The following is a 14,449-nucleotide window of genomic DNA, read 5'->3' as shown; positions in this document are numbered from 1 at the left end:
AAACTTAGTTACAGCGCTTTCAGAAAGACATCTACTTTGATAAAGTCTACTCTCCACCGCTGTGTAATCAATTATTGTAAATGTAAATGTTATCAGGAAATGATCAGACAGGAGAGGGTTTTTAAGGAAACACTGTTAAATGTTCAGTTTCTATGCCATATGTTAAAACAAGATCTAGAGTGTGATTAAAGTGGTGGGTGGGTTCTTTTACATTTTGAGAGAAACCAATTGAGTCTAATAACAGATTAAATGCCATGTTGAGGCTGTCATTTTTAGCATCTACATGGATGTTAAAATCACCCACAATAATTATTTTATCTGAGCTCAGAACTAAATTAGATATAAAGTCTGAGAAATCAGACAGAAACTCTGTGTAAGGCCCAGGTGGACGATAGATGATAACAAGTAAGACTGGTTTCTGAGTTTTACAGCTGGGGTGGACGAGGCTAAGCATCAGGCTTTCAAATGAATTAAAAGTCTGTCTTGGTCTTTCATTAATTAATAGGCTGGTGTGAAAAATTGCTGCCACACCGCCCCCTCGGCCTGTGCTTCGAGATTTCTGGTAGTTAGAATGACTCGGGGGTGTTGATTCATTTAAACTAACATAATCATCCTGCTGCAACCAGGTTTCTGTAAGGCAGAGTAAATCAATTTGTTGATCAATTATTAAGTCATGTACTAACAGAGACTTGGAGGAGAGAGACCTAATATTTAATAATCCACATTTCACTGTTTTACTCTTTGGTTCAGATGTGGATACTTTATTGTTCTTTCTTTGTAATTGTTTATGTTTAAGTTGTTTGTTGCTGGTTTTTAGTTTGTTTTTTGTCTGTTTGGGAGCTGACACAGTCTCTATGGAGATGGGTTTTTGGGGGGGTAGCAGGAGGAGAGAAGCTGCAGAGAGGCGTGTAAGACTGCAACTCTGCTTCCTGGTCCCAACTCTGGATAGTCATATTTTGGGGGGTTTGGGGGGGAGGACGCTGGACAGACTTGGTGCATGTCAAGTCAAACCGAGTAGGAGGTGGAGAGCCCTGAGGGAAAAAGTAAACGTGACAGACTGGAGGGCGGAACTAATCTTGTGTCTGGGTTTCTGTCGGGAAGAAAAAGAAAGGCGAACTGGGAAGCAATAGGAAGGTGCCACTTTCGGGAAAAGCCCAGCATAATTCCTTCAATAAGTTGTCGCCAACATGAATATTGTGTGGAACTGAAGTATCTTTAAAGCCAGGGAGGCAGCCGGTAAGGGAATGGTTGCTGACTATGGTAAAAGACTTTGAAGCGAGTTGCTAAAGAATCGCGGCTGCCGCTAGCTTACGTAGCATTAGCACTGTGCCGTGAGTTGGTTGCCTGTTTACGAGCGGCACCATTGTTTATTGTTGGTCTGCATATGGAAGACTGTTAATGTTTGCATATGGTTAAGAGAAGCTGGTTATAAATACTATTGTTACTGCTCAAGTTCTAATGCAGATTGATTATTTAATTTAGCACTTTAATAGAAAGCAGTATTTCTCAAGGTGTATGTACAATTGTTAGTGAATTACGTAATTTGAGCATTTAAAAATACTCAAGAAAATATTGTACTACAAAGCTTATGCACTGCATTGATGTGTTTAAAAAAAAAGAAAAAAAAGAAAATGTGTTTGGGATTGTTTACAATATTTGCAGATGTGTGATAGCAAACATAATTTGTATTTGGGTTTTTTGGTTTGTATTTAAAGGTTTTTCACCTATGGCTGACTGTGGCCGAAAAGAAGATTAAAGAAAAGGAAAACAAAAGATCTGCCTGGTCATTGAGTGAAACCCAGTTAAACACCTGTGGTAGATGCATCAATCCCTTTCAAGCGGGGAAGCTGCACAAACTTAGAGAGCTTGACAGTGAAAAACCGGGAAATCAAATCTGGGAAAAATGACCTTTAGTCCTGGGATAAGGGAATAATTAGTGCAAAGAGGAAATTTGGAGAATCCCTCAAGTTGCATGTGCCATTCCCATTAGTAAATAAACCCCAGTTCAAGCTGAGCACACAAAAATGGCAGACCAAGCTGCTGGAAAGTCAGTTGAACAACTCAAAGGAGTGAGGGCAACAGCCAAGAGATCATTCTCTCGTCTGGTTAATAGCATTACGAGGACGCATGAGGATATGACTGAAGAAGAACTCAAAGACAGTTTCAATAGACTGACAATGGAAGCAGAGAAAGTCATGGAGGCCAATGATGATCTAGAGGCCGGTTTCATCACGGAGCTAGAGGCAAAGCCTGACACAAGTGAAGCAGCTGTGCTGACAGAACAGCAGAGAGCCGACTTAGCAAAGACTGCAAGTGAATGTGAGTTAAAACTGAAGGAAATAAAAACCCTAGTCAGAGAGGCTCTCTGGGCCAACTTTGGAAGTGCAGAATTGTCCACAGCACTACAGGCAGCAGAGGCTGAGTGTGATCATGTTGCTGCCATTACGCCTGACGGTAATTATGAAGTGTATGATTTCGTTCTTGGCCACCTGAAAGAATTGGTGGGAGTGGCAAAGGAGAGGTATAGCAAGTGGAAGCATTGGATCCCATCAGGTATTCGGAGAGATCTTCAAAGCAACATACAGAGGCTGGAACTCGGCGTCCCCAGGCTGGTTTCCAGAAAAGCTGACTTTCTGGAAATGAGAATAAAGGAGGATGCCGATCACCTGTCATCATTGCCAGTTACCTCCAGCTGCCCCATGCCAATCATCAAGCTGAAACCAACAGCACTTCCTAAGTTTCTTGGAAATAAACGAGACTTCCACAGATGGAAGAAGGAATGGGAGGTTCTTCAGGGGCAGGCGGAGCCATCTGGTTCGAAAGAGATCAAAAAGTTTCAGCTACTTGATAGTGTGGATGAGAAAATAACGAAAGAACTTCGACTCACCACTTACAACACTGCAGACGACATCTTTCGTGTTTTGGAGAATCGGTTCGGCAATCAAACATCAATTGCTATTGAAATAGTGGAGGAGTTACAGAGGATGCCAGCTGTTAAGAGCCACCAGCCAAGAAAAATAGTGGAATTAATTCAAGCTGTGGAGAAAGCGCTTCAAGACCTGGTTGACCTTGGTGACACGGGGGCCATAAAAAACCCACTGGTGACAAAGTCAATCGAAAGTAAACTTCCGGAAACACTCAAAAAGGAGTGGCTTATTTATGTTGCTGACAGTAGAAACACGGTCACCCCAGAAAAACGATTTGATAGTCTTCTGGAATTCCTCAAAGAGCAAGAAACCATATATGAACAGCTTGATCATCTGAGAGAGGAAGAGCCAAGTAAGCGAGAAAGAGTGGAGCTGAAACATTCCAGAACCAAATTCACCAAATCAGGTAGTGATGAAGGGTGTGTGGTCTGCGGTGATGGAAAGCATAAAAAGAAACTCTACTTCTGCAGGCAATTTAAGACATTAAAGCTTGCAGAAAAGAAGGCCGCAATTAAGAAACTAGGCGCATGCTGGAGTTGTCTCGAGGTTCATGACAATGGGTCATACTGCAAACCCGCTTATCTGTGCAAAAACCCAGGCTGCAAAGAAGCACGCGCTGCGGAGCACCATTACTACCTATGCCCTAATGCTGAGGTGAGGAAGGGGAGTGCAGCAGGGAGGCAAAACAGATCTGATCCAGAGGGAGGAAAGGTCAGCAGGAAATGTACGGAGGATCAGGAGGAGTTCCTCAGAAAACTGTCACCTGAACTGGCAAGAAAATGCAGGGATGCGTTTTCAAACACTGCATCTAGGGCATGCAGCACCACCAAGGAGAAGCCAAGCCTCCTGTTTGAAGGTGGGCTTCGAGAGCTGCCAGTAATCATGATGCTCCTTGAGGTCACAGCTAATGCTGGGCAAAAGATTGGGACATTAATTGACCTGGCTTCTGACACCAACTATATAACCCACAGAGCTGCAAGCGGTCTTAACCTAAGAAGTGAAGAAATCACTCTGGTTGTTCATGGAGTAGGGGAAATGAAAACGCACGTGAGAACAAGGCGGTATCTTTTGAAGATCCGAGTCAGAACGCCTAGAGGCACCCTTAGGTCACACCAACTGGTCTGCTATGGACTCGACAGCATAGCAGAAGTCCACAAACATGTCACACCGAGTCAGCTACAAAGGTTCTTTCCGGATATACCACTCAACAATCTTGTAAGACCGAAAGACATTCATCTGCTTATAAGTCATAAAGAAGGTCGGCTAGCGCCTCAGAGGAGCAGAGTCATCGGTGACCTTGTGTTATGGGATGGGCCACTTGGAAAGACAGTTGGGGGAACTCACCCTGAGCTCTTCGAGGAGCTTACTGTCTCTGCCCACATGTCCAAGACACACTTTGCCAGGTCAATGAGAGCAGCAGCTGTCAAGTATGAGGAGCTCATTGGCGAGGCCTCAGACCAGTCTTCAACAAGGAAGCACGTTCCCGCTAAGCTTCAGAGGTCAAGTACCTCAACCACCAGTCGAGGATTCTTAGAGTGGTGGAAGTGGGATAGTATTGGTGCTGCATGTGAGCCAAAGTGTGGGGGTTGTCGTTGCGGAAATTGCCAGCCAGGTGGGAAAGAAATGACACTGGCCGAGGAGAGAGAGCTTGAAATAATAAGAGAAGGACTCACCTATGTCATGGGTGATGGCCACAGCGACGAGCCACACTGGCATACCAGATACCCTTGGGCTGAAGATCCAGTATCCTTATCAGATAACAAAAAAGGACTTGAGAGCACATTCCTCCGGACAGAGAAACAATTGGCCAAGGAGCCTGAATGGAAAGCTGCTTATGCCGCTCAGGTGCATGACATGGTGGAGCGTGGAGCCGCAGTCAAGTTGTCCAAGGACATGATCAGTAACTGGGATGGGCCAGTGTGGTACGTGAGCCACCTCATTGCTCCGAATCCCCACTCTGTTACAACTCCAGTGAGGCTTGTGTGGAATAGCAGCCAGAGGTTTAGAGGTGTGAGCTTGAACGACCTGCTAATAAAGGGTCCAGATGTCCTCAACCAGATTCGAGCAGTTCTCCTCAGATTCAGGGGCGGAGTGTACAGAGCCCTTGGTGACATAAAAAAGATGTACAATTCAGTTTGGTTGGAAGACAAAGAGATGCACCTGCATAGGTTCCTCTGGCGGGACTCTGTGGATGACGAGCTAGAGGAATATGCCATTACAAGGGTGAACATTGGAGATAAACCGGCAGGATGCATTGCACAGCTGGCAGTGCGTGAAACTGCCAGCCTTTCTACCTTTTCCCACCTCAAGGAGGAACGTCGTGTACTCCAGCAAGACAGCTATGTCGACGACATCCTTACCTCTCACAATGACATGAACCAACTAGAAGTCATTACGGAGAACATTGGGCGGATCCTAAAGGCTGGAGGATTTGAGCTGAAACCTTGGGTCTTGTCTGGTCAAAGTGGGAGGAGGAAGCGCAATGACGAGGGTGAGAAAACAAGAATGAAAACCATTGTCCTACCAAACCAAATGCGTGACGAAGAAAACAAAGCTCTTGGTCTGGGTTACATAGTGGAAGAAGACAAGCTTCATGTCATGGTAGCAATCAACTTCTCCAAGAGGAAGAAAAAGATGCGAGTTGGCCAAGACCTTGCCCAGGAGCAGATTAAGACCCACACGCCAAACCCACTGACGCGAAGAGAGCTTCTCAGCCAAGTGTCAGGGTTGTATGACCCAGTCGGTTTGGTCACTCCTGCAAAGCAAAAAGGAGCAATCTTAGTTCGCAGGGCATTCCAAGAGACAAAAGTAGAAAGCTGCTTGGTCAAGGACACTTGGGATATGGCGCTCTCAGATGCCCTGAGGGAGGACGCCATTAGGCTTTTTGAGGAGTATGCCCAGCTCAGCAAAGTCACATTTGCAAGGGCGCTAACTCCCCCGTGCTTCACCGAAGAACCCTGGGCAATTACTTTCTCCGATGGAAGTGAGCAAGCCTATGGGGCAGTGTTGTACTTAAGGTGGAATTCAGATCAGGGCACAATCATCAGGTTGGTGGAGTCCAAAGCTAAGTTAACTCCATTGGACCACAAAGGGGATGTTGTCAAAGCAGAGCTGTGTGGGGCAGTGTTTGGCTCACGCCTAAAGAAATACTTTGAGGCGCAAAGCCGGATTCAGGTTGAGAGGTATCACTTTGTCGATAGCCAAACCGTCATTGGGGCAATACAGCGGGAGAGCTATGGGTACCAGACCTTTTTTGCAAATAGGATTGGAGAAATACAGAGCAGCACAAGGATTCAAGATTGGTGGTGGGTTCCTGGCCCTCAGAACATTGCGGATGTAGTCACAAGAGGAGCTAGTCCCAGGGATCTAGATGAAGACTCAGAATGGCAAAATGGTCCAAAGTTCTTGAGTTTGCCGGTGTGCGAGTGGCCAGTCAGGTCAGCTAAAGAGTTAGCCGCCACTGCCAAAGAAAACGTCAATAAGCTGCAAAGAAAGGCGTTTGTCGCTGCCTTGACAAGGGCCGAGATAAAAGGGCAAGAAGAAAAGCGAAGTCGGGCTGCTGAGGCCCAGGGAGAGCAGCGAAGACCACCTGCAGGGTCGGTCATCAAGAACCTTTTAGATGTCAAGCGGTTCAGTGACCTAACTCGATTAGTTAGATCAGTTGCTTGGACTTGGAGAGCAGCTAGAAAGTTTCTTGGGGGACATCCATCTGCAAATGACCCAAAGTGGGAGGCAGTCCCGTTGGCAGGAGTAATTTCGGTGAAGGAACGTGAAGATGCCCTAAGAGACATCTTCCTTGCAGCACAAGACAGCGCTGTCTTCCCAAGCACTACTACAGATAGACTGGTTGTATACAAAGACCCAAGCTCTGGGCTCTTTGTTTGTGGCGGCCGATTGCAAGCTTTTAAGAAAGACCAGGTTAGTGTTCCCATCTTGGCTTATGATGCTTGGATCTCTACACTGTTGGCTCGGGAGGCCCACAATGAGAGTCATGAGGGAGTTGCTGGGACCCTGCTCAGAATGAGGAAGAAAGCGTGGGTCATAAGAGGGAGAAGGATTGCTCAAAAAGTTGTGGATGGTTGTGTGGTTTGCCGGAAAGCAAAAGCACAGAGTTGCCGGCAAATAATGGGCGACTTACCTCCGGAAAGAACCCAACCTGCTTTACCTTTTGAGTTCACAACAGTGGATCTCTTTGGACCCTACCAAGTGAAGGATGACATCAAGAAAAGACTCATGATAAAGGTTTGGGGGGTTGTATTCTGCTGTATGGCCAGCAGGGCGATTCACACGGAGTTAGTAAACGCCTTGTCGACTGAAGGCTTCTTAATGGCTTACCAGAGATTTACAGCAATTAGAGGACATCCAAGAAAGATCTGGTCAGACCCAGGTACTAATTTCATAGGAGCAAAGTCTGTCTTGAAGGAACTTTACGGATTCTTGGAAAGTCAGAATAAGTTTGTCTTGGAGGAGACTGCGACAAAGAATGGAACAGAGTGGATGTGGAAAGTAAATCCGGCTGATTCCCCACATAGAAATGGAGCTGCTGAGGCTGCCGTGCGCATTGTGAAGAGAGCACTCCAGAGTCTTGGAAGGGAGTCTGGGCTAAGTTACAGTGAGTTCCAGACAGCTCTTCATGTGGCAGCTAACCTTGCAAATGAGCGCCCGATTGATGCCAGAGTAGAGAGTCGGGAAGGTTGCATTCATTATGTCACACCCAACAGTCTTTTTCTTGGTCGAGCATCTCAAAGTGGGGACTTCAAGATGTTTGACTTTTCCGTTTACCCCTATAAGAGACTTCAAGCAATCCAGGCAGAAGTGAGCAAGTTTTGGAGGTCCTGGAGCCAACTTGCTGGCCCTAATTTGTTTGTAAGGAGCAAGTGGCACACTGCACACAGAAATGTCACTGTTGGAGATGTCGTCTGGTTAAGTGATCAGAATGCACTGAGAGGGCACTTCAAAATGGGCATGGTTGTCAGCACTAATCCTGACAAAAAGGGTATTGTGAGGGACGTCAATGTCCGGGTATGCCCAAGTTACAGTGGTTCTGTGGCTAGGTCCTTGAGGGCGGAGGACTTAAGCTCTGGTTCAAGGGGAGCGACTCCGGTGGCTCAAGCTACCATCCTTCATAGAGACGTCAGACGTCTAGTTGTTCTGTTACCTGTGGAGGAGCAAAATGGGACCAAGTCGTCAGTGTCATGCTTAAATGGGATGAGTTAAACTGCGGTTTGCTTGTGTACTTGGCGATCTCCTGTGTTCCAAGGGAAGATCGAGTGGGAGGTGTCAAGTCAAACCGAGTAGGAGGTGGAGAGCCCTGAGGGAAAAAGTAAACGTGACAGACTGGAGGGCGGAACTAATCTTGTGTCTGGGTTTCTGTCGGGAAGAAAAAGAAAGGCGAACTGGGAAGCAATAGGAAGGTGCCACTTTCGGGAAAAGCCCAGCATAATTCCTTCAATAAGTTGTCGCCAACATGAATATTGTGTGGAACTGAAGTATCTACAAAGCCAGGGAGGCAGCCGGTAAGGGAATGGTTGCTGACTATGGTAAAAGACTTTGAAGCGAGTTGCTAAAGAATCGCGGCTGCCGCTAGCTTACGTAGCATTAGCACTGTGCCGTGAGTTGGTTGCCTGTTTACGAGCGGCACCATTGTTTATTGTTGGTCTGCATATGGAAGACTGTTAATGCTTGCATATGGTTAAGAGAAGCTGGTTATAAATACTATTGTTACTGCTCAAGTTCTAATGCAGATTGATTATTTAATTTAGCACTTTAATAGAAAGCAGTATTTCTCAAGGTGTATGTAGAATTGTTAGTGAATTACGTAATTTGAGCATTTAAAAATACTCAAGCAAATATTGTACTACAAAGCTTATGCACTGCATTGATGTGTTTAAAAAAAAAAAGAAAAAAAAATGTGTTTGGGATTGTTTACAATATTTGCAGATGTGTGATAACAAACATAATTTGTATTTGGGTTTTTTGGTTTGTATTTAAAGGTTTTTCACCTATGGCTGACTGTGGCCGAAAAGAAGATTAAAGAAAAGGAAAACAAAAGATCTGCCTGGTCATTGAGTGAAACCCAGTTAAACACCTGTGGTAGATGCATCAATCCCTTTCAAGCGGGGAAGCTGCACAAACTTAGAGAGCTTGACAGTGCACCTAAACGCGTAGTGAGGGTGTGCTGGGAACGTCTAGCAGAGGCCCCAATCCGCGAGATCTTCAACGCACACCTCCGGCAGAGCTTCAACAGCATTCCGAGGGAGACTGGGGACATTGAGTCCGAATGGACCATATTCTGCCGAAGCTGCTGCATTGAGCTGCGGCCGCAAGGTGGTTGGTGCCTGCTGTGGTGGTAATCCCCGAACCAATTGGTGGACACCAGAGGTGAAGGGAGCCACCAGGCTGAAGAAGGAGTCCTATCGGGCTTGGTTAGCCTGTGGGACTCCGGAGGCTGCCGACAGGTATCAACAGGCCAAGCGGAATGCGGCACGGGCAGTGGCTGAAGCAAAAACTCGGGTGTGGGAGGAGTTTGGAGAGGCCATGGAAAAAGACTTTCGGACTGCCTTGAAGAGATTCTGGCAAACCGTCAGGCGTCTCAGGAGGGGAAAGCGGTGCTCTACCTGCACTGTGTATAGTGCTGGCGGAGTGCTGCTGACGTCGACTGAGAAAATTGTCAGGCGGTGGAAGGAATACTTCGAGGACCTCCTTAATCCCACTGACACGTCTTCCGAGGAGGAAGCAGAGTCTGGGGATGAGGGGAATGACCCGCCAATTTCCGGGGGCGAGGTCACTGAGGCAGTTAAACAACTGATGAGGTCCGCCCCGAGTTCCTGAAGGCTCTGGACATTGTAGGGCTGTCCTGGTTGACACGCCTCTGCAATGTTGCGTGGAGATCAGGGGCAGTACCTGTGGACTGGCAGACCGGGGTGGTGGTCCCCATCTTTAAGAAGGGGGACCGGAGGGTGTGTTCCAACTACAGGGGGATCACACTCCTCAGCCTCCCTGGGAAAGTCTATGCCAGGGTGCTGGAAAGGAGAGTTCGTCCGCTAGTCGAACCTCGGATACAGGAGGAACAATGCGGTTTTCGTCCTGGTCGCGGAACACTGGACCAGCTCTTTATCCTCTCGAGGATACTTGAGGGTGCATGGGAGTTTGCCCAACCAGTCTACATGTGTTTTTTGTCCCTCGGGGTGTCCTGTGGGAGGTGTTGCGGGAGTATGGGGTGTCTGGCCCATTGCTACGGGCCATTCGATCCCTATACAACCGTTGCAAGAGCTTGGTTCGCATTGCCGGCAATAAGTCGGACTTGTTCCCGGTGGGTGATGGGCTCCGCCAGGGCTGCCCTTTGCCTTCGGTTCTGTTCATAATTTTTATGGACAGGATTTCTAGGCGCAGCCAAGTGGCGGAGGGCTTTCGCTTTGGTGGCCTCAGAATCTCATCTCTGATTTTTGCGGATGATGTGGTTCTGTTGGCTTCATCGGGTGAGGGCCTCCAGCTCGCACTGGACCGGTTCGCAGCCGAGTGTGAAGCAGCGGGAATGAGGATCAGCACCTCCAAATCTGAGGCCATGGTTCTCAGCCGGAAAAGGGTGGAGTGCCCACTCCGGGTCGGGGATGAGTTCCTGCCCCAAGTGGAGGAGTTCAAGTATCTCGGGGTCTTGTTCGCGAGTGATGGGAGAAGGGAGCCGGAGATCGACAGACGGATTGGGGCTGCAGCTGCAGTAATGCAGACGCTGCACCGGTCCGTCGTGGTGAAGAGGGAGCTGAGTGTAAAAGCGAAGCTCTCAATTTACCAGTCGATCTACGTCCCTACCCTCACCTATGGCCACGAGCTGTGGGTAGTGACCGAAAGAACGAGATCGCGGATACAAGCGGCAGAAATGAGCTTCCTCCGAAGGGTGGCTGGCCTCTCCCTTAGAAATAGGGTGAGAAGTTTGGCCATCCGGGAGGGGCTCAGAGTAGAGCTGTTGCTGCTCCACATCGAAAGGAGCCAGCTGAGGTGATTCGGGCATCTGACAAGGATGCCCCCTGGGCGCCTCCTGGGTGAGGTGTTCCAGGCATGTCCCACCGGGAGGAGGCCCCGGGGCAGACCCAGGACATGCTGGAGAGATTATATCTCTCGGCTGGCCTGGGAACACCGTGGTGTTCCCCCGGATAAGCTGGAGGAGGTGGCTGGGGAGAGGGAGGTCTGGGCCTCTTTGCTTAGGCTGCTGCCCCCGCGACCCGGCCTCGGATAAAGCGGATGAAGATGGATGGATGGATGGAATATAGACTGGAAGAAATTATGACGCATCAAATATTACACAGGCTGCAGTGAATTGTTGTTGATACAGACTATTGAGCTTTGAGTTTCCCAGTCAAACTTAGCTTTGAAGCACATGCTAACACTTTTACTCTTGTACATTTCATAACAAGACACCATAGCCAATATATTAACAAAATATATATTAATAAAAGATTCAAAGCTGCAGCACATACAGCAACACATACTGTTAGTAAATGTGTCCTGGACTTAATGCAGCTGCAGAAAGTGCTGCTGCTGTAAGTAAGCGTAACAGCTTCCAGATCACTTATTTTTCTGGAAAGATGGTAAGAAGGACATTACTGCTCATTTCTACAATCTCCCAGATCTTGGCATACAAGCCTTTGTCCCATGAAAACCACTTCACAGTACTAAGAGTCCACTAAAACCTACAAATGAAGAGTGATCCTGGAAGAAATAGGACGCACACTAGTGAACCTCAACAATTGCAAGACAGCCTTGCCCCCGATGCTTATATGAAAAAAATAAATAAATAGGAAGATTTATGAAACCATTAGGACTTTATCACCTTTTTATCTGAAACGTTACTGGTACTATATATAACCTAACTGGCATTTAAAGAGTAAAAAAAAAAGAATGTAGATAAAATGGTTTTGATGAAAAGGACTGGTGCTAATTTAAAGGGTCAAGTCGGTGAAAGTAGATAAATGTTTTAATAAATATATATTTTACAGCATTTTGTGAACATACACAAAAGTGGCCATTTTTGCTGAGAGAGAGTTTTATAGTTTTTGCTCTCCTTGAACAAAAATAATAGTGCATGATAATCAATGTGGATGTTAATCAATTAGATGTCCCAGACTCTACTATTAATAATACAGCAGTCCCTCGTTTATCGCATTTTCTCTTTTGTTTAAACACTTAAAGTTCAACCCATCATAAAAACATAAGTCCAGTATTATAAAATGAAACCGTGCAAAACGTTTCGTGGGCAGATTTATATAAATTCGACAAGCTAAACGCATTCTGTAGTGTACAGCAGTGGTCCCCAACCTTTTTTGCACCACGGACCAGTTTAATGTGAGACAATATTTTCACGCACGGGCTTTTAAGGTGTTGCAGATAAATACAACAAAATAAAATGATACAAACAAAGACAAAAACGGTGGTATTTTGTAAATATCATAATAAATGTGAATTCGGCTGTGTACTTGTGTAACTTTATGAGCAGTGTCTTGTTGCGCCAACAACATTGAGAGTAACATCCTCCTCTCTGCTTCTTGATTCTCTCTGGTCGCTATGGTAACGCGTAAATAGTTCTTTCAAAATAAGACACACGACCACAACACGGGAAAAGACCCAGGGAAACAGACTCAACGGACCGGTACTGGTCCGTGGCTCTGTTGGCGACCGCTGGTGTACAGGAGACACTGTACTAGGTTGATTGACAATGTTCCACAGCAATCAGAACGCACAACACAATGTACTGTAATAAAAAAAAAATCTATAAAAAAAAAAATCAGCGAAACAGTCCGCAAAAGTAGAACCGCGTTATTGTGAGGGATGACTTTACAATAATTTCCAGTAGCACTGCTGATATATGAAATGGTGAGTTTTGAGTAGGGATGGGTATCGTTTAGGTTTTATCCGATACCGGTGCCAAATCGGTACTTTTGAAACGGCGCCGGTGCTCAAACGGTGCTCAAACCGGTGCTTAAAGAATGGAGAACACAAAATTGGTCCAAAAACCTCTCATGTTCAGCTGTTTTTTGTAAAAATATAACAATGTTAGCCTTTTCTGCAGCTATGGGGCATATATGGTATCACTCTTGGCTGGAAGCAGTGCTTAAACAATGGAAAAAACACAAACTTTGTCCTAAACCTCTCATGTTTAACTGTTTTCCACTTTTTCTTTGGTCATTTTAGCCTTTTTAGCCAGGGTGAAGGGAGTATCTGCCATCAAACAAGAGGACAGCCGCATGTAGCTATGATGATGTTTGCTAGTTCACCTTACATGCATTAATGTAATAACGTGGTTAGCCTACTCAACGTAAATTAGCTACTCACGCAGAGAAGAACGGCTGCTGCCACCATCATCCGTCATCATTTCTGCTACACTGGCAGGGCTAGGGGCCAGGACTCTCCTCTTCGTGTTTTTGGGGGATGTTGCATAACAGGCAACCCACCCGCAGTAGATGTGCTCGGTGTGAGGTCTCGCAGCAAGCTATCAAATACGGCGCATTTCTGGGCTTTTTAAAAAAACGCTATGCGTCGCCAGGTGTTTCATCGGATTTGAGGTGTTACCTCCTTTGACAGTATCACAGTATCAGCTTAAAGCACTTGTTGCTGCTGAGTTTGCATATTTTGCTGTGAAGTACAGCCAGACTTTTAACCGCTTCGCCTTGGGCATTTTTAATCTGTAGCTCTGCTCTAACAGAACGTACGTACCTGGCCCCGCCTACTATCCTCGGAAACATAAAATGATTGGCTAGAATCTAAAGTGTATCACAGCTCAGGAAAAAAAAGCACCGAAATAAAGCACCGAAATGTGCGCTGCTTTTCGGTCTGGTTACTACCGTTTATGTCAGAACCGGTGCCATCATGGCACCGGACACCGGTACCCATCCCTAGTTTTGAGGTTGTCTTCAAACAAGTGCATTGTACTAGAAAAAGGTGTTTGAAGGATTAAACATGTAAAAAGTAATGACTAGTTTATATTTATGAAAAAACCTTTATGCAGAAAAAGTAGCAAAGAAATAAAAACATAACACATGGACACTTTTGCCACGAACAAGCTGAAGGGATGGTGATTTTTTTTAATAATCCCAGAGTGTTAAAAAACACTTAGAACCAAATTTATTTATCAGCATGAATAGTAAAAAAACCCCACAATTTTGTTTTCACTGTCAAAGTCGATTTAACTGAAGTTACGTGTTTCCGGTTAGTGTGGAGGTCACGTGTTTCCGGTTACTGTGGAGGTTGCAATATGGCGCTCCCCAGTGGCTGCAGCCAGGTGCTCTTGTGGTCAAAGTCAATTTAACTGAAGTTACATGTTTCCGGTTAGTGTGGAGGTCACGTGTTTCCGGTTAGTGTGGAGGTCACGTGTGTCCGGTTAGTGTGGAGGTCACGTGTTTCTGGTTACTGTGGAGGTTGCAATATGGCGCTCCCCAGTGGCTGCAGCCAGGTGCTCTTGGGGGGGGGGGGGCTCTAAAGGATAGGATTACTGAATTGGAAACTCTGATACACCCGTAGCTAGCCAGGCC

General features: G+C 46.2%; 1 long non-coding RNA gene across 1 annotated transcript; it reads left to right on the top strand.

The window, feature by feature from the left end:
* The first annotated feature begins 8,038 nt into the window (after positions 1-8,038).
* LOC113006885 (uncharacterized) lies at positions 8,039-8,973 on the top strand. The gene is made up of 2 exons (XR_003269820.1): positions 8,039-8,443; positions 8,921-8,973. It is a non-coding gene; the product is annotated as an uncharacterized LOC113006885 (long non-coding RNA).
* The last annotated feature ends 5,476 nt before the right edge of the window (positions 8,974-14,449 follow it).

This window comes from Astatotilapia calliptera, chromosome 15 (assembly GCF_900246225.1).
Source record: "Astatotilapia calliptera chromosome 15, fAstCal1.2, whole genome shotgun sequence".
NCBI lineage: Eukaryota > Metazoa > Chordata > Actinopteri > Cichliformes > Cichlidae > Astatotilapia > Astatotilapia calliptera.
Note: the sequence above shows the minus strand (reverse complement) of the source record. Positions and strands in the feature narration are given on the sequence as shown.